Below are 21,108 nucleotides of genomic sequence, written 5' to 3'. Positions count from 1 at the left end.
TAATAAAGGGCATCTCAAGCGGAGAGATCATGCTCTCACAAAAACCTCTACAGTAATATCTCCAAGCTAAAGAGGAACAAGAGCCCCTGATTGGCACTTTGTTACTTGAATGGTCCCCCACTGATGAGGCAGAAAGGACATTAGCATGATTTTAGCACAATCTAAAATCTCGCTGATGCCAAACTTACAGCAGTGAAAGCCATAATGCCATTTCTGAAATATGCCCTGGAATCCTGAAAGCTTTGCTTTCCAAGACACCCAGGACTTATTCTTCTTGCTACTTATTACTTGTAAAAGGCTCTCTTCATCATTATGTCTCCTGTCTTCCACTGCTGAAGACAAACTAGGGAATTGTCTTCATTTATATGCAGTACATTCTTTCTGTTGCTGGTTCCACAATATAAATGTGTTTTATTAAAAATTAAAAATATTGGTTTTACTTTCCATCAGGATGAAAAGTGAAGTTGCGTTCTCATTTTCAGTCCTGTTTTCTCACTCCCATCTTTCTTGCATTGTACCTCAGAACGCTTTTAACAGATAGGCCACATTTCCAGAGACCTTAAATTATGTCAGCCTTTCCTGAACTCTCAGTCAGGAGACAATAACAGAAGGCAAAGGACTTTTCAAAGGATAGGTAAGGAGATGCCATGCTCCACTGGGATTAAACCCTTTTCTTGATCTTGTGTCAGGATGATGCTGAGAAAAAATATACGTGGTGTCTTATCATCTTACAGCACATGGTTCTTAAAAGTCAAAAAAGCTATTATATGTTGAGGAAAGTTAAAGGCCCAGAGAATTACTCCACAGTATTCAACTCTCTTTACAAAATAAAAATAACAAGGCGTATTCTGGACCGTGTTCCCATGGATGCTTGTCTGTTACATCGCATTCTTGTTTCCCTTTTGTAATGTTAACTTTCAGGCTCATGTTGGTATTTTTGGAAAGCAGAGAGAAGCAAGTATTTTGTTAGTTGCCAAAATTGGCTCCACAGAGCAGCATGCTTTGCAATTTGAAGGTTAACTTCCTTTCAAAGAGACTTGTTGGAACTGCTCTTCTCACTCCTATTAACTAGTGGAACTGTCTGACCTTTATAAGTGCAAGTCAATATTCACACTGTCAGAGGAGTATCAGTGGGAGTAATCTTTTTCAGTCCCAGAGAGAAACAGTTTGCCACAGGCACATCATGACTAGAGAAGGGGAGTTGGTGAGCAGTGACATAAAACACTTTTAAGTGAATTCAAACAATGTCTTTGACACAGCTTGGAATTTTATTCAATTTTAGTTATAAAAGTGCCTACTGGTCCCTCTAAACTGCAAAGGTGTCATTTTGAAATAATAAAGATGTAGAAATGTGAAATGAAGCCTGTTAAATGGGCTCGTCCCTTTTTATCCATACCTTTGAGGACACAGATGGCTTTTTTCCCAAAAATATACATCTCTGAAAACCATTCAGAAGTGAACATTATTATTTTTAATGAGGACCAATAATCCTTTTCTCCTTCCATGCAAGACCTAATGATGGGGTGACATTTTAACAAACTTGGAAAAGGGAATTATAATTTTTTTGCCTTTTGTACCCCAAATTGCCTTCAGAGTTTAACTTCCAAGCAATTATTGCAAGTAAATCATTTTCCAATGTGATATTCACAAACTAAGAGTAAGAAAGGGAACACTATAATATTAGTTTAAATTTCAGTTGGCTGTCTCTTCATTAATTTATCATTATAATTACAGGGCTTATTTTAATAAAAATTATCAATAGGCTTATTTTTCAAAGACTGAGTGAATTATTTAGTCACTATTCCTATCGATAGATAAAGTATATTTTAAGAACCAAAAGGAACTGTGAATACTACTTAATTGTGTTGTTAGTGACATTAGTCTGAAACTATTTAATTTGTATAATAGAACTGAGCAAATGACTTAATATATCGATATTGTTGGGAAATAAGTTCCTCACTGTGGAAAAGGGGGATATGATAAGAAATGGAAGGAGAAAGAAAACTTTTAGTTTTTGTTTAAATTAGAGATAGAATAAACTCATAGTTTTAAATAGACATAATATATATATGTACATATATACATAATTCTAAACATATATGAAAGTAATTTTATAATTACTTATGAAAGTACTCAAATGTTGATAGAAATGAATTGATAGAAGAAAGATGTTAAGAGACCTTTCATTGGCCAAGTGTAGGACATACTAAACACCCAAATAAACAATGATAGAAACAAATTATAATATTGAATTAAAAATCTATCCATTAAATTTATACCGATAATTACTTTTTAAATAAAAATTAAGGGGGATATAGAGACAAATATTTTATTTACAAAAATAATAAGGCTAAATAAACTGTTAAATATAAAAGAAATTACAGTGGTAGCCCATCACTATTTCATAGCCACCATAGCAATAACAGATTTAAGAAAAACCCATCAATAGATCATAACAAAACTGGCTATGATATCTTTGAGAAAAACAGGATAATCTTGCAGGCTCAGTGCATTATTTCATAAATTATTATTAAAAGGAGTAAAAGTACCTTTTCAATGGATAAATCTGGTGAAGACCATTTTAATCAAGTGACTAAACATAACACCTATAATACAAATTGACATCATGTGCTTTGCAATATGATGAACTAATAACCCATGCAGTACTTCCACCTAAATTTCTTAATCTGTATCTAATCATGAAAAGAAAAAAAGAAACAGTAAGAAAACCCAAATGAAGAGACATTCTGTAAAACAATCTAGAATAGACTCTAAAAATGTCAATATTCTATAGTACTAAAAAATAGTGTGAAATTTATAGTTTAAAGGAAGTGAAAGAATATATGCTAACTACATGAAGTATGCAAATGTTATTTGCATTTGAATCTAGAAAACGTTTATTAAACATGTTATTGGAATAATTGATAGTGGGTAGAATTTAATATAGATTGTGTATTAGATAATAGTATTGTATCACTGTTAAAAGTCCTTTCTATGACAACTTTATTATGGTTATATAAGAGAATGTCCCTGTTCTTAGATGATTAATGTTTCATGCTGAATTAATTAGAGATGAAGTGTCATAATATTTGCAACTAATCCTAAAACGGTTTATTAAAAAATATGAGATAGAAAGAGAGGGAGAGAGAGAGAGAGAGAGAGAGAGAGAGAGAGAGAGAGAGGAGAGTCTTGAGAGAGACTGAGAGAGAAAAACAGTGGAAGTGAGAAATAAAGAGAGTAAAATATTAACCATTAATACATATAGAGAAAGGGCAAAAACATCAAGTAGTTCCTGCAACTTTTTGATAAATTTAAAGACTTCCAATATAATTTTGTGAAACAATTTTAAAGTACAGTGATTTATTTTTATTCTGTTATATGTCCTTCATAAAAAATAAAAATGACTTTATGAATGTTGGCATATATTGCATTATATATTTGTATTACTTGTAATAAGACGTCTAAAGTAAATTCCTGATACAATATTGTAATTTATGTACACAATTAAAATAATAGTAGAAATTTAGAGCTGCAAGTGTTTTGCGAGTCAGAGCAAACCATACAATCATAAAATCCCACTTCCTATGTTAGCATTTTGATCATCCTTTTTCTTTTCTGTATCATACATAAATCTTTCTCCATTTGTTTTTTTGTTTTCAAATCAGCATTTAACATGTACTCGTTTCCTTCAACTTAAAAAATAAAAATGGACTCCTTTTCTCAACCCAAAGCCTGCTTTCAGATAGCACTTATCCTGCTCCTTCTCCTCCTTCAAATCTAAACCTTCTATTCACTCTCTTCACCCGAGAACCCTTCCCCACATGGTACTTACCACTCTACTTAACAGGCTCTTGTCAAGGACACCGGTGACTGGATTGTCTTTTTGAGCTGGTGGGTACCTTGCATCAGATCAGTACCTTTTGCTTTTCTTGCTCACCCTGTAGAAATTATTTAACAAGGTTAATTTCTTCCTACTTCAGGAGGAAAATATCAAAGAAGAGAAAAAAAAGAAAAGAAAAAAGAAACTTCCCCCAGCTTCCACATCCATCTTATTATTTTAGGTCTTTTATTGTTAATCTCCTTTGCAGATTTTATAGCTGTCCTGGTTCCTTAAATGTTTGTGATTGACAGTTGTATGTCCTAGCCGTGTTTTCTTTTTCTTTTTTTTTTCTCGTAATATCTATAGGATATTTCATCTAATTTTATGTTTTCAATAACCATCTCTATGCTGGTGGCTACAAAACCTAAGCAGAGTAAATATCTGTTCTAATTCAAAACTTATTTCCAGTTTACTATAAGCTATCTTCTTTGGAATATCTTGTAGATATCTGAAATTGAATATGTCCAAGTTTTATAATTTCATTAATGTACTCTATGCCAAGAGCAATGTTTTTTTTTTTTTATTCAGGAAAATTTATAAAGAGGCTATACATACCAGTTTCTTTCCTAGGAGCTTGGAAATACTTCAGGAAACAAAAGAGAGAAATTCTTGACCTAAAAGTGCTTACATTTATTTGTCTGGGCCAGAAATCTGAATGGCATCTTTAATGTGTTCCTCTCCTTCACTGCCTCATCAAATCAGATATGCCCTGAATTCCCTTTTAGTCCGTTAATTTCTCTCTGAGAATAAAATCTTCCTTTTCTCCTTTACAATATTAAGTAATCACTAGAATGAGTTTTAAACTCATTACAGTAAGTTTAAACCCATGCTAATTGATCAGTTATGACTTAATATCAATAACAAATATTCTGAAAACCAGCCATTTAGTAGCAGCTAATTACCAACGCATCAGTCCACATCCTCCTCCTCCTGAAAGTCTGAACATTTTGTTTCATTTTTGCTTCTCAAAGCCTGTATAAGATCAGCAATTTGTTTTGGTCAGAGATACTGTGTCTTACATGCAAGCCCTTCCCTGATTTCCAAGGAAAAAAAAATCAACTTTTTTGCTGATACATCTTCTGTCTGATACATCATTTGTCTGTTGACATCTTCTTTCCACATTTCTACTCCCATTATTGTTACTCTAAACCATATATTAATCATATCCACCTGAGTTATTGCAATAACTCCTTCATTGGTCCACATGCCACTATCTTTTCAACCCATTCTTCAAACCTCAAACAGTTCATTCTATGAGGACAGTATTACCCTAATACCAAAACCAAGCAGACACATCAGAAGAAAATAAAATTGCATAACAATATCCTTTATGAACATAGATGTAGAAATCCTCAACAAAATACTAGCCCACTGAATCCAACAATACATAAAAAAGGATTATACACCATGACCAAGTGGTATCTATCCCTTGCAATGAAGGAGTGGTTTAGCATACGGAAATTAATCAATATAACCCATATTATTAGAATAAATGACAATACAACATGGTCACCTCAAGTAATGCAGAAAAAACTCGACAAAAATCCAACATCTTTCCATAAAAAACATTCAACAAATTAGAAATAGAATAGAACTCCCTCAACTTTATAAGGACATCTATGGAAAATCCACGGATAACATTATGCTTAATGTGAAAGCAAATAAACACTTTTGCTCTAAAATCGGGAACAAGAAAAGGAGGTCTATTCTTGTTACTTCTGTTTGATATCACACTAGATATGCTAGCCAGGACAACTAGTCAAAAAGAAGAAATGAGCAGCATCAAGTTTAGAAAGGAGCAGTAAGACTATATTTAAATTAATCACGAATGACATGATTTGTATGTGTAATATCCAGGGTAATCCACACATCCACACACACACACACACACACACACACACACACACACACGCAAGCACAAATAGAACTAAGAAATGAGTTTATCAAGGTTCTAGGATACAAAATCAATATACAAAAAAATCAATGATATTTCAATATACTAGCAATGAACAATTTGGAAGTGAATTAATAAAACAATTCCATTTACAATCACATCCAAAAGATTGGAAGACTTAGTATTGTTAAGAGAGCAATATACCCCAGATTGATAGATTTATCACAATCTTTATAAATATCTTGACATGTTGATCCTAATAGCCAAAACCATCTTGAAAAAGAAACAGTTTAAGGACTCGCACTTACTGATTTCAAAACCCTTGTACTGACATTAGAATAGGTATATAAAGCAAAATAATATAATTGAGATTTCAGAAATAAACCCATACAATATGCCAAATGATTTTTAACGTGTTCCTAAACAACTTAATAGGGAAAAAATTGTCTCTTCAACAAATACTGCTGGAACAACTGGATAGCTACTTGCCAAAAATGAAGTTAGACCCCTATCTCACTCCATATAAAAAAATCAATTCAAAACGGATCAACAACCTAAATGTAAGAGCTTAAACTATAAAATTCTTAGAGTAAAACATGGAAGTATATCTTTGTGACCTTGGATTATACAATGATTTCATATATGTGATAACAAAAGAATAAGTGACAAAACGAAATATAGAAATATATCATTTGGACTTCATCAAAATTAAAAATGTATTATTTAAAGGGCACCATCAAGAAAGTAAAAACAAGAGAGACTTGTATCCAGAATATTTAAAGACCACTTGCATCTCAACAATAAAAATAATAATAATAATAATAACACTATTTAAAAATGAACAAAGACTTTAGAAGATAATTCTCAAAGAAAACATAGAAATGATTAACAAGCACATGAAAGATGTTCAATGTCATTACTCATAAGGGAAATGCAAGTCAAAACCACAGTGAGATACTACTTTACACCCCTAAGATGGTTAAAACAAATTTTAAAGACATACAATAGCAAGGCTGACAAGGTTATGGAGAAAACTGTAACCCTCTTTCAATTATTGGTGGTAATGTAAAATGCAGCTACTATGAAACAGTTAATTCCTTAAATTGTTAAATCTAGAGTTACCATATAAACCAGCAAATCCACTCCTATGTATATATCCAAGAGAAATGGAAACGTATGTCCATAAAAATCTTGTACATGACTGTTCATAACAGCATTGTTATAATAGCATCAAAATGAAAAAAAAAAAAAACACAACAACTCAATTGTTCATCCACTGATTAATGGATAAACAAATATGGTATATTATTCAATCATACAAAAGAATGAACTACTAGTGACATAGGTTAGTAAAATGATATGGGTTTCAAGTGTACAATTCTGTAATACATCTACTATATATTGCATTGTGTGTTCATCACCCAAAGTCATCTCTCCTTCTATCTCTTTATATGGTGATCTCTGTGAACTCTAGTTTCATTTCTTGGCGTTCCCTGCCCCAACTGTAGATACACCAAACTCTATGCTTCTGTCGTATTGAACCTTCAAGTCTGTACCTCTAGACCTTGGATTTCTCTGTGCTTAGTCCTTCAAACAGCCCTTCTTCATCTTTCACTGTGCTGTAAAAATTTTCTTTTTCCATCACCCATTATTAAGGGTAGGTATGCTTGCTCAATTATTCCATAAGATACTAATACTTAAAATTGTCTCATTCTTTGCTGTTTGATTTTTTGCTTCTCCCACTAGACTCATCTGAGGCTAGAGATTGTGTCTCTTCTCGTCCCCTTTTCATTCCCAATTCTAGAAGTAACAGCATATTTGTTGGATAAATTTATCAATGAATAAGATCACTCTAGTGTTATTTTCTTAATGATGCCTTTAGTAACAGTTCTAATTAACGAAGCTGGACATTTTTTTCTATAAAATATTACATTTTTTTCTTACAGAAATTTTATTTGAATTCGTATATCATATTTATGATGTTGTAAAACTGATGCTTTGATGGACCACAACCCTATGGCTAGATTTCTAACCATTTTGATCATCTGTGTCTTTTACAGGCATCATGATCCTTCACTAAAAACAAACAAACATACAAAAATGCTTCATCATCTGAATAATTAGTTTTCTTAATAAAATTAATAATCATAATAGTATAAATAAATTTGCACAGCATCATTTAGCTTGAAGAATGAACAAAAATTGGAGTTTTCTTTTAAAAATGACTATATTCTTCCCTTAGAACATCAAAAATTTATATTGGCCAAGCAAGTCAGATTCCATTAGTCTGTGTCTGCTCAAAGTTAGCTATGCAGAGAACAGGACTCCATAGGCCTCCTGCAGGTTTCCAAGTCAGCTCCGACCCACTTATTAAAAGCATTTATGTCGACTTATATTTTCAGGTGGTTTTTATTATTAAAAGAGACAGCCACAAAGATGGTAGGATGATCATTTAAAAGCAACAACAAGAAGTTTTCCATATAAATAATGGGATTTCTTTGGTAATACTTGATTAGTAATTCTCAATTTTTTAGATGATGCTAAATTAGTGATTAGTTAATGTAACATGTTCAGCTGAACAGGTATATTAGTCAGGGTTCTCCAGAAGAACAGAACCAATAGGATGCAGATGAGAGAGAGAGAGAGAGATTCATTTGATTTGTTATTAGGAATTGGCTCATGCAGTTGTGGAGGACGATAAGTCTTAAGACCTGTAGTCAACAAGCTGGAGACCCTGATGTGTAGTTCCAGTCTGAAGACCAGCAGATTTGAGACTCAGAAGAGCTAGTGTTGCAGTTCTGATCCAAAGGCAGGGGAAAGAAAACAAACAAAAACAACTATGGCCCAGCTCTAAAGAACGACCCCCTATGTGGGAGAGGATCAGCCTTTTGTTTTATTTGGGCCTTGAACTAATTGAATGAGGCCCACTCACATTACGGAAGACAATCTGCTTTACTCAGTCTATTGATTTACATGTTAAATTCATCCAAAAACACTCTCACAAACACCTGTAATAATTACTGACTGAAGATCTGGGTACTCCATGGCCCAGTAAAGCTAACTTACAAAATTAATCATCAGAACAGGCATTCACTACATGCATCTATTAGGTATTTTCCTTTTTGTTTGTTTTTGTTTTTGTTTTTATTTTTAAGAAGAGCTGTTGGTAATAAGTGGAATTCCTCATGCTGCAGTTTTCAGATTGGTATCTGCGGTAGGCAGAATTCTAAGATAACCCCTCAATGTGTCATTCTTTTGAATAATCACCTCCCTTGAGTATGACTTGAACTTGTGACTTGCTTCTAGCCAATAGACTATGGAAATGGGAAGGGGAAAGTCATTCCCTTTATAATGTTATGCTATTTGATATTCTGTCTTAGCTGAGTGGAGTAAGAGCTTCTCCTGCTGGCTTTTAAGAAGTAAGCTGCAGTATTATGAGAGAGCTAAGTGGCAAGGGACTGCAAGGGCCTCTAGTTGCTGAGATGGCACCTGGCTAACAGCCAGCAAGAAAGCAGCAACCTCAATCCTACAGTAACCACAAGCTATTAAAATCTTCCAACAGCCATGTGAGCAGCCTGGCAAACAACTAAATTGCAACCTGTGAGGTGCCGAGTAGAGGACCCAGTTAGACCATGCTTAGACTCCTGACCCATCAAAACTGTCAGATAATAAAGTATATTGTTTTAAGCCACTAAATTTGTAATAATTTGTTAAGCAGAAATAGATTAACTAATGTAGTATCCCTGCTGCCAAATTTTCCTTTAACCTCAGCATTAAAAACTCTTTTCGTTGTCATATTTTGAAAAGTGGATGGACAAATTGCATTTAATTACAACTTAATAGGACAGACAAAGAAGGTCCAGAATTTGGAATGAGAATTGGAACCTATGCAGGGGCAGGACTAAAATTCCAGTCTGATGAATAGGCAAGATTTGACTCAAACATTTAAAATGGAGCAAAAGCATGTGGACAATAAGTGCAAAATGTGTTCAAGTATAGGATTGGCTATAAGGGAGTGGGCAGATTTTGAGAACTCATGCAGATTACTTATGTCGCCAAGCTTTTAAACTCATAGCAGGGGATTGGCTTCCAGGCATAACACTTAAATATCTAAGTGAAACTGCACCAAGTTAGGGTTCTAGTCTAATGAAAGCCAGTAGCCTAAGCAAGTAGAAACAGGATTTAGGTCCATTAATAAGAAAATACCTCCTTTATGAGAACTGGGATAGATTTGAACAAATTCTGAGACTCCAGTATCTATGCTATAGTTAGTTAGGTTCGGGTCCAAGAGTTCTGGATTTCTTCCTCATCAGTGACAAAATAAATCTCATTGACTTCTAAACAATTAAGGCAAAGATCTTTGCCTTAAAATGCAGTGTAGAGAGCAAATACATACATGAATAAATCAAGTGACTCTTTTATTCCTCTGAGCAACCATAGGCCTTACAGAATGAGGACTTCCCCAAGAGGTCCTAGCGGCCTGATTATCACTGACCCAGGTTGTGTGTCAGGCTGGGGGGAGGTGAGTTGCACTAAAAGGTAGATGGGCCCCAAGCACATGTCTCAGAAAACATCCACAGCAACAATGCAAACTACTCTCACAAGGTGGCTTAATGAAAACTATCAGCAGTTGGTCACTGCTTATCTCATTCCAAACTCAATGAGTCCACCAAACATTTGGCTATCTTTTTAACTCCCCTCCCCCCATTTGTCTAGCAAATCCACTTATCTCTATTTTCCTTTATTCAAAGAACAATCAAGAGGTATTTTGTTTGTTTGTTTGTTTCCCACTCTTAGATGCACATTTACCTGATACAGGGCATTGCATGTAATAGTTATATATACTGGATTTTTATTTAGGAATTCTCAATATACTCTATTTCAAATAATCTGTTAATACCAAGAGAATATAGAACATAAACTATACAAGCATGCAGGCATATCTTGAGGAATAAAAACAACCTAAGATTATTTTGTCACATTAGAACTCCCAGTCTCAGGTCAGGCTGGTCCCAGAGAAAGAACTGAGCATGTCAAATAACAGCAGTTTAGAATAAAAGGAATATAGAGTGTAATGACAAAGCTCCAAATGAGGTCACTAAAGCCCAGCTCTCTGTAATGCCAGCATTCAACTAAAATTCTTATTTAGATTCAGACCAAATTCTAAAATCTTGAGAATCATATTCTAAACTCCCAATGATCTGGACACACTGTATATTTCTGATCTTAAGTATTACTTTTGATTTTTGTACTCCAGCCAAAAATATATATTTTTCATTTCACACTAGGGTATCCTATCCTATGTGGTCCCTTTAATGTGCTCTCTCTGTTCTTTTTGTTTGGAATGCCCTTTAACTGACATAACTTGCGGGAATACACCACTTTTCCTTAAGTTTTATACCTTACATTCTGCCTTACAAAAACATGGCAAAAATGTTTTTGTCGTAAAATAAATACATTTAAATGCTGTTCTTGCTCTAAACTATTTCCCTATCTTTCTTTCATTTATACCCCAAATCAGCTTATAGTATCGTTGCCGGCAACACAGTTGACTATATGTCCTAGGAAAAAATATTCCTCCCACCGCACACATCCTAAAAATGCTAGGTAAAATATAACCACCAACTTTGTGCTCTCAAGAAATTAAGTGAAGTCTACAGGTAATGAGAGTGATGAAGTAGAAAGCAAGTTTGTTATGAGGCTACTGAAACCACAGGTGCCTTGAAGCTATTTGCAGCTCTTATTAACCTGGAATCTTGGGAAAGTAAAATCTTTCCTGAGATTTCACATGTGCAGGTCTTTCTTCTTTATTGAGGATAGAAATTTGTTATTTTATTACCTACACAGCACAGGACACCCTTAATTGAAACATTAATTTAAAAGTTGTTATCGCCTAGTGATACCCAGGAGAAGAAATACAAATATCCCCTGAAGGGAATTCTGCCTCAATTCAGGACACATAGATTTCTGCATGTAAAACTCTGCCAAAGTTGAGCTCACAATACAAAATTTCCAAAAAGAGAAATAAACAAACCACCACAATTAAGAATTAGTAGAAATCACAAGCAGCAAAATGAGAAGCTCCAAAAGCTACAGATACTGAATTTGGAAACATAACATAAGCTAAATGTCTTAAAAGATCTAACTAAATGAAAGAGCTGAATAAATAAAGACACTTTGAAAACATACCTCATATTCTTAAATAAAGAAAAAAAATTCATCCACAAATTTCAATTGTAGCAAACAAAGATTTCAATGTAAAATATGAGCTGAAGAAAGTACTAGGAGGAATCATGGAAGCATATTTAATAACCTCTAAATATATAAATTCTTTCTGAAAATAAAATTTCTGAAACCATTAAAGAAAGGACAGAAAAATTCCTATGGAAAAGTAGAAATTTTCTACATAGTAACATCCAACAACAAAGAGAAAAGAAAAAAGACAAAACTGAGAAAAAGATTGAAACTCATATCGTGGAAAAAGGGATAGCCTGTCTGTCTTCTTCTCCATATTAATAAAGACTGCCTACAAACTGAAAAGAAAACTATTAAATTCAATATAATACGGGCGTACAGGATGTGAACATATAGTTATCAGGAATAGAAATACAAATGCCTTATTAAACATGAAAAGATGTTCACTCAGTCAATATAAAGGCAATGAAAATTAAAACAAATTAGAAATACCATACATCACATATCAGATTAATAAACTTTCAAACATCTGATGATACACTATACTATTTAGACCGTGGGATAATAGACCCTATCATCCATTGCAAATAAGACTGCAAATTGCCACAATCCTTAGAGAATGAAATTTAACAGAATATCCAAACAGACTCATATAACTAAGATCCAGCAATACTTTACATGAGAATTTATACAGTAAGTTATTTATAGAAAGATTGCTAGTAATAGCATGACATAAATAATCTGAATACCCATTATTAGAGGGATACATAAATAAATTGAGGTATATCCATAAGATGGATTAGTATGCATCTGTTAAAAGTCACAATGAGGAAGCTCTCTATGTGTTGATTGACAGGGTTACCACTGTACTATATTATTAACTAAAAAAAAAGTTGAAGACCAATGACTATTGTAGGCTACCATTTGTGAAAAAGAAAGAATTAGAACACATTTTAATTGCTTCAATAGGCATGAAAAATATCTCTGGTGGATAGCATTAACAAAAAGATAGTATTAACAGTAGGCAATGGTAATTGGGTGAATGGTGGGGTTCATGGAAGAGAGTTTTCGTAATATATCTTTTTTATCTTTCAAGATCATGTCAGCAAAGCAACTTCAATAGATGGTTAAGCCGAAGATATTTTTAACCAAGAGGTTTTAACTAAGTATTTGGCAAGGTTGAAGAAAGTAACAAGATATGTTGAGGTAACTAGAGATTAGGAAAACTGGTAACAGTGGGAAACCATTATCACACCTGCTACCCATGGAAAAGGGGAGGGAATGCTTTCATAGCAGCTCAGTGAGAGCTCCAGTAAGGAAAGACCATCTGATTAGATCTGCAATTGTAATGGGAGACAGCAAATGACAATACAATACCCAGTGCCAGAGCAGAGAGGAACGTGAAGAAATAGTCATTATTTCTCTTCCCTGCAGTTCTCTAGTCTTCTGTCTATGCCTTTGTGCCTTTCTTTAGATAAATTCAACCAGAAGTCAGGTAGCAAAGAACCCCAGCAATGCAGTCCACAAGGGCGAGACTCCTGGAGCACAGAGTAGAAAAAAGGATAAGAAGTATATATTCTTACTCTATGCAAATTAAGATCAGAATTATATACTATGTGGCATACAGATTGAAAAAATTAAAATTGCAACAACTCTGTGTTAGCAAGACTTTGGCTCTAAAGCAATTCTTATACATGGCCAGTGGATATGTAAATTTATAGAAGTTTCTGAAAGCAATTCAGCAACATCTCATTAAAGTTGAAGATACACATTCCCATGAACCAGCAATATCACCCTGAAATAAATCACCCTAGGAAAAATCATTCCTTTGCACCTGGTGATGTGTGTAAGACTGTTCACCAGTTTGTCTGTAATATTATAAATAATGGCAAATCACTTGAATATTCATTAACAGAACAGTGGAAATTTGTGCCATATTTGTAAAAAAAAAAAAAAAAGAAAAAAAAGTGGACAGCCATAGAAATGAAGGAATTAGAGCTGCATTTAAGAAACACTAATGTCACATGAAAAAAGACAAATTGCTGATAATATCATTTATAGAAAGTTTAGCACCATGCAAAATTATAGTATATATTATTTAGGGATAATAGTAAGGATTATTCAGGATAGAGCTAACTCTGAGGCATAGTAAATGGATACACAGAAGATTTGTCTGAATAAAATTGTTTTTGTTGTTGTTGCATATTGTATTGATTTTATTTTTGATATATTGGGTTAAATAAAAACTATTAACATCAATTTCAAAATGAGTGATTCTTTTACTTTTATCCCCCCCAAAGGTTCTTATTTTATTTTTTTTTTAATTTAAAAGATTTTTAACTTACAGTTGCTACACAATATTATATTAGTTTCAGGTGTACAACGTAATGAGTAGATATTTATGTAACTTAGAAAGTGATCACCCCAACAAGTCCAGTACCCATCTGACACCATACATAGTTATTACAGTTTTATCCACTGTGTCTGAATAAAATTTAAGAAGTTATTAAAATAGGAGCAAACTTACAAAAAAGTCACTGCTATTACAATAGCAATGACTAATACAGCATTAAGAATAATCTACGTTAACAAAAGGAAAAATAATCTGAACTAATAATGAGAAGACCGACAGGATCTTAGAGATAACATGTACAAATGTGTTTACACCCAGACCTTTCTGAATGGAGATTTTGCTCTTCATTCTCAATCCCTGTTTATAATTTCCAGCTCTTCATTCCATTAACACCTCTAAAAACATACTTCTAAAACTGAATTTATCATTTTATCCTCATATCTGTTTTTCTGGTTTGCACCTCTCCTATTTCCATGGCCGTCTTCTGAGTGACTCAAGCATATCAACTTTGTGTGGTTTCTAATCCCTTTTCCTCTTTCTTGCTCTCCACATGCAGAAAGTTACTTCCATAAACCCTCTATATCCATGGCCATTTTCTTTCTATTGGTATCATTTCTTGTAAGACATTTGAAATTGTACTTTAACTGGATTTATTCTTTCCAGTCCCCCTGCTCCAGTAGCTTAATTAGAAGAGTCATCTTCTTGAAGCCTAAGTGCAATTTTGCCAAGGCTCCGATGTCAACTTTTTCTTTCAGGTCTAATACATTTCCAGTGCCCCAGGGAAAAATTCTTCTAAGGTCCCACCACAGTTTCTTGGCTGTCTTACCCGTCCACTGTGATGCTATACATTCACATTCATGCCAGTTCCTGCGTTTGTTTCTCCATAACCTTTGATTTCCTTTGTGAGTACCATTTATGTCCTGTTTTAAAATGTCCTCCTTTTATGATTTATTAAAAACATAGCTTAATTTCTGTCTTCAGATCCTGTTACTACTATTTGTGGCTTGTTATTACCCATCACTTCAGTCACTGAGGGCTTTTTCCAGCTTATTTATCAACTTGACTATTTGAGGGAGTCTCAGAACAGTTGATTTTGAGTTTCATTACTTGTGGTCAGCAATCCAGAGCCTTAAAAATCAGTTATAATAAACTTTTAATATTTTCTCCCAGTTTTCCTCTTACATAAAAAATTATCCAACTATTTATAGCATATTTCTGTTTAGAGGAATTAATAAATGAAGGTGAATACTGCAGAGATAACAAACTAAGGCCTCCTGCTGATTCAGGCAAATTAGGTGCACAGGTTGCCACACAAGTAATGCATTCAAGGCATGCACACCAGTTTCCAAAGATCACCAGTTAGAATGATTTTCCTTATAAATTTGATTATTGAATACTGTGGATAATAATTCAATTTAAAAAAGAAAAAAATTTGCAAAGCCCTTTTTATTTTGACATGTTTAATATTTGTCATACCTGTGCCAAAATGATCAATGGTCGTCAACACTAATTTCCCTCAGCTCTTGATTACAGAAATAATGCCACTATCTACCATTTAATTCATTGACATGGGGCTTGTTCTCATATATCATTTCTCTTCATTTTAAGATGCTGATAATTGTATAACACTCCATCTCTTTAATAATGGCATGTTGGTGAAGCATAAAGATACATTATATTAAGTGCATATATTGATTGTATGATACTTCTTAATATTGGAAATGTGGTATTTTTTTTAGCTGTTATTTTTCTTTACTTTTTAAAAATTAAATTTGTTGGGATGACAATGGTAGTGACACTACATCACATGGTGTGCTCACCATCCAGAGTTAGTCTCCTTCCATCACCATATGATTTCACTCATTTGTGGGATATAAAATTGAAAGCAAACAAGGAATAAGACAAACGAATAAAGAAACAAAAACTCATAGACACAGACAATAATTTAGTGGGTAACAAAGGGTAAGGGGGCGGATGGTAGAAGAGGGCAAAGGGGGTCAAATACTGGAAATGCTTAAATGAAAAATTGTCTATTTTATGATCAAAGAAATACAGTGTTTAGGAATTATCCATTTATTTAAAGGAGAATGTGTCTTGTATCTTGTACCCAGGTGACATTTTGTGGTGGACAGAAGCTTTTAATTCTCCTCTCTGGTGACAAACCTAGGAGGAGCGGTAACCATGCCTACCTAACTACCTGTACGTATTGGCTTTTTTTTTGAGTCTTTTGTGTTATTTATATATTAATATATTGGGATCTAAGTGAAAATTAAGTAGGTCTCCACGTGGCTCTTAAAAGCCATGTATGAAATACCCAAGGATACAGGACAGGATAAAATCCTTTTCTAATCATAATACATATGATTGTCCCTCTTTCACATTTTTGATTTCTAATTGAAGAATGGTAAGTACTTGTATGTGCATGTACCAGCACTAGTACTTTAGTTGTGAAGCATAGGCTCATTGTCTATACATTATCATATGCTGTTTCCACATTCTCAAAACTATTAGTGACAAAACAGTGATTTTTAAGCTTCCTTTTTTCTTTTTCTGTTTTTTTCCTAAGGACGTGCTAGGGTTGCATCACTGAAGATTCCAGATGGAGGATTGCGTCTAGCTCATGCACGGAAGCCTGCCAAAGAGGGAGAGGCTGCAGATAAGTTAATCTTCGAGTGGGGGGTGGGGAAGACCTCTACAGTTCCCTGGAGGATTTGAAAAACATATTTACACCTCCTGCTTTGCCAACAGCGACAGCAAAACAAATCATTGCTCTGTACAGACAGCATGATGAACGCATATTTAACTGAAGGGAATTTAAAAACAACAACTGCTCAGATTACTTCAGAACAAGGCATTTCAAGAAGGTACTCCTTTTTTTTTTCTGTCCCTGAATTTTTTCAGAGATAACAGAATATTCTCCACCTTTTGTTTTTCTACCTCTCCACCATCCCAATCCCTTTAATATATTGGGCTCAGAAAGGGGTCTTTCCTAACCTCCTTTACCTAATCCTCTTTCCTAATCCAAAGAAGTGAAAAGCTAGAATTTGTAATTTCATAGCAAACATATCATTGAAATATTGTAATTGTCAAAGAGGTAAAGACTTGAAGCTACGTAGCTTTAGTAACGTGTTTAACTCTTAATCCAAAATTAACATAGGCAGTACTGAATTCATGGAGATGTTATTGGGACTAGTCATAATATCCCATCCTTCCTCCCAGTGCTTGTTGTGTTCATTCATTTCCTTGGTGTGGGGTGGTAGGGAATGTGTTGAGATTTCAGGAAAACATTTTATACATTTTATCTCATCTTTAACCATACTTACATACATTCAAGTATATGTTTAACTGTCATTTTGCATTTCATGTTGCAAATTTGCCAACCTGGACTCTGGATTCCTCAGAAAGCCAATCCACGTGACAGTTTTGTGAATTTCAACAGTCTTGTAGGTATCTGTGAGGTTGTTACATTTGAGAACACAATATTACACCCAATTCTGTGGAAGTGAAAACTTATATTACAATTATGCAGTCTCCTTTTTTTTAAATTGTGTCATAAAACTATGCCCATATATATTTCTGATAGAATCATTTAGTCTTCAAAATGGAAGAGCCCTTAGTGACCTCAGTTTGTTTTTTTTTTTGTTTTTTTTTTCATTTTTGTTTGGTTGTTGTTCAAAATTAGAGACTTAGGTTTCTTAAATTGCCCGAGGTCACTTGGCTAGTTAGTGGAAAATCATTATAGTTCAGATTTTCTGACTTCTAATCCAGTGCTTTGCCTACCATAGCCTTGATGTGGGATACATTTAACATTTCTCAATTATAATTTATCAGTTTTGAAAAACATTTATCTGCAAATCGTGAAAGCATAATAAAAATACTCAATGTATGCCAGGTAATAACTAAAATAAATTCTGGATGATGGTCAATTAACAAATAGTTTAAAACTGGACTTTGGCGAATTCTTCAGAACAACTAATAATAGATTGTCAACCCATGAAGTGATAAAAAGAAGGGGCTGCTAAATGCTGTTAAGAAAAATACCAAGGTCTCATGCAAACATACACTCATACTAAACTCTTCTGAACACCCACACCCCTGTGATCACATTGCACAGCACACCAACCCCATATTTTCCATTAAAGTGCATCTTTTAATCTTTACGCTCATAAAATTGTTGTAGTCCACAAAATATAACTCAAATTAGAGGTAATGTTCAGAGTTTGACTTGATAACCCGACATTTCCAATTGTGCTAATCATTTACCCATAAAGAAAACATGTACATTACATACAACAGGAAAAATATTCATTCAAAAATTAATTCCCATGGGCCTTGAATTAGTCTTTTTTCGTAATTATTTGAAAAGCGAAATCTTTTTGGAACTACATTTATCATTTAAATTGTCACTAGCGTTATGTTTAAGATAGAAGACTAATCCATTTCAAATAGCTCTGAAAAGGTGAAAAATACAACCTCAAGAACCTATTTCATCACTTGAGTTACTGGATAACAGGAGAAAATAATGTATCCACTAGCTATTCAGACAGGAACTGAGTGTTGAACACACTTTGAGTTCCAAGTGGTATGAGGGAGGCTAGGTATACATGTGTAAGGACAGACACTGTTCTCTAAGATCTAAGATTGACAAGAAAATAATCATTATGTACAGAGCCAAACTAATAGTGAAATTACGAGAGAGAGAGAGAGAGAGAGAGAGAGAGAGAGAGAGAGAGAGAGAAGTTAGGTTAGAGGCATATCAAAGGGAATTCAAGAAAAGGAAGTGTAGTTGAATCTTGCAGGGACCAAATCCAGGTAAGTGCTGAAAAGCATATCAGAGATTAGGATTTATAGCTTCTCTTTCTCCCTTGAGTCACAGGGTCTCCTATGACAGCTCTGTAGATCTTTGTCATTGTTTTAATCTCTTTCTCTATAAATGAGTTTTCTCTCTTCAAGACCCAAATACAGTTCCTAACATATATGCTTCCTTCATATGTAACAACAGCTACCTCCAAGGAGTGGCTAGTCTGCATGTTCTCCATGCAATAAAATGGAATTAATAAAGATTTAAATAAATATTAGGAACATCCAGTTAAAGATGGTGGATTGGTTACACACAGGATCTTCCGTTCCCCCTTGAAATACCAATAAACTTACAATAAAGAAATTTATAAAACAACAAAACAAAACAAAACAAATCCTGGAATATTTCTATGGAAACATCCTGGAATATTTCATAAACATATCTTACTGCAAGATAGTTCCATGAATTGATTTGAAAGTACCACCATGAAAAATCTTTGATTCATAAAGTATTTTTAAAATATATATTTGATGTATGTTTTTGTTTTGTTTTGTTTTGACATATTATTGTTATATTAGTCTATCAGCACTTAGCCTGTCAGCAGAGCCAACTAGCCCAGGATCATACTTGATCTTCCTACACACAGAACACTTTCTTTATCATCAGCTCCCGAAAATACTATTTATCAAGGCCCCCCAGGCAAAGCCACCCTAAAGCAGAGGGAGGTCCAGAGTCAACTTTAAGAGGACAAGGGAAATCTAGCTGAATTAAATACTGTACTAAGGAAGATATAAATCACAAGAGGTCTGATGTACAAAAACGGAAGAACATAAGGGATCTAAGGTTTCTTTTGTATACCTCAGATCTTTTTTTATTTTTACTTTTCATTCATTGCAGAGGGAAATTCAAGTGTCTCTAAGCCCTCTATGTTCTATGTATATCACTTACTGGTAGAACTGTTTATTTTACTCAACTGCACAATTTCTCAGTGGCGACATTAGGTTACTATAAATCTTTAGTATTTCTATCAGATGATTCAATCAAAGTATTTAGAAATAATAAGAAATATTAAGTAAATAGTATTTATCATTAGAAATAAAGGTTGCCTTAGATCAAGGTCTTAAACCACTTTTTGTAAAGGGTCAGATAGTAAATATGTTCAGCTTTGTAGACCATTAAATCTCTTTGGCAGCTACTCAACCCTGACATTATAGTGTTAAAGCAGCCAGAAATGATACACAAATGAATGGGCATGTTCCCATAATCCTTTACCTACAAAAAAGACAGCCAGTAGAATTTTGCTCATGGGCCAAAATTTCCCAGCCCCGTAGATTACATGATAGTATAGCCAGGAAATCAGGGGTCACTGCATCTTGTCATAGATATCATATCCACTACTTCCCAAGAAATCCCTAAGAAGAATATATACACAGTAGTAGTAGTAGTAGCCATATGGAAAATTATATGACAATTTGGGAAGGTAGAAATCAGGCAACTTCGAATGCAGACACATGGATTTATCGGGGTAAATCACATGAATAAGCCTATAGGGCAAAAACTTTTTTTTTTTTTTTTTTTTTAATCTACACTGAAAGAGAATCTGACTCTTTTGGATATTATTGATCTCCTTCTGGTCATATGTCACAAGATTAAAAGCAGTGGCAATCATGCAGAGGTACAGAATGCTGCATGACTCCAGTAATCCACCGTACTGAATGGAGTAGGGATGGGTGGAACAAAACAGTTCCAACCACAGACCCGGCCACAGTTTAGTTTACTGAGATGGCTAGGTGCCTAGAGAACATAGACAAGTAAAAGGGGTCATCCATGAATTAGTATGAATTTGGTTTTTAGAGAATGACAATCGTAATTAGTAGTGCATATAAATTAATAGCTCATTTGTTGCTAATCATTCAGATAATTCGTTCTCTTTTCATGTTGGGGAGCCAAGAAGTCAAATAAAGGTAACTGAACTGAGAGAGAGA

General features: G+C 34.0%; 1 long non-coding RNA gene across 7 annotated transcripts in view; it reads left to right on the top strand.

Moving 5' to 3' along the window:
* LOC109455360 (uncharacterized) overlaps window positions 1-20,705 on the top strand; it is a 630,897-nt gene extending 610,192 nt beyond the window's left edge. For all 7 annotated transcript variants that reach the window (XR_012494814.2, XR_016020792.1, XR_016020786.1 and 4 more), the window contains 2 exons: window positions 16,434-16,521; window positions 16,889-20,705. This is a non-coding gene — a long non-coding RNA (uncharacterized LOC109455360). The remainder of the gene's footprint in view (window positions 1-16,433; window positions 16,522-16,888) is intronic.
* The last annotated feature ends 403 nt before the right edge of the window (window positions 20,706-21,108 follow it).

Source organism: Rhinolophus sinicus, chromosome 3 (genome assembly GCF_057876585.1).
Source record: "Rhinolophus sinicus isolate RSI-liver-muscle chromosome 3, RSI-T2T, whole genome shotgun sequence".
Taxonomy (NCBI): Eukaryota; Metazoa; Chordata; class Mammalia; order Chiroptera; family Rhinolophidae; genus Rhinolophus; species Rhinolophus sinicus.
This window is presented reverse-complemented; position numbering and strand designations above follow the sequence as displayed.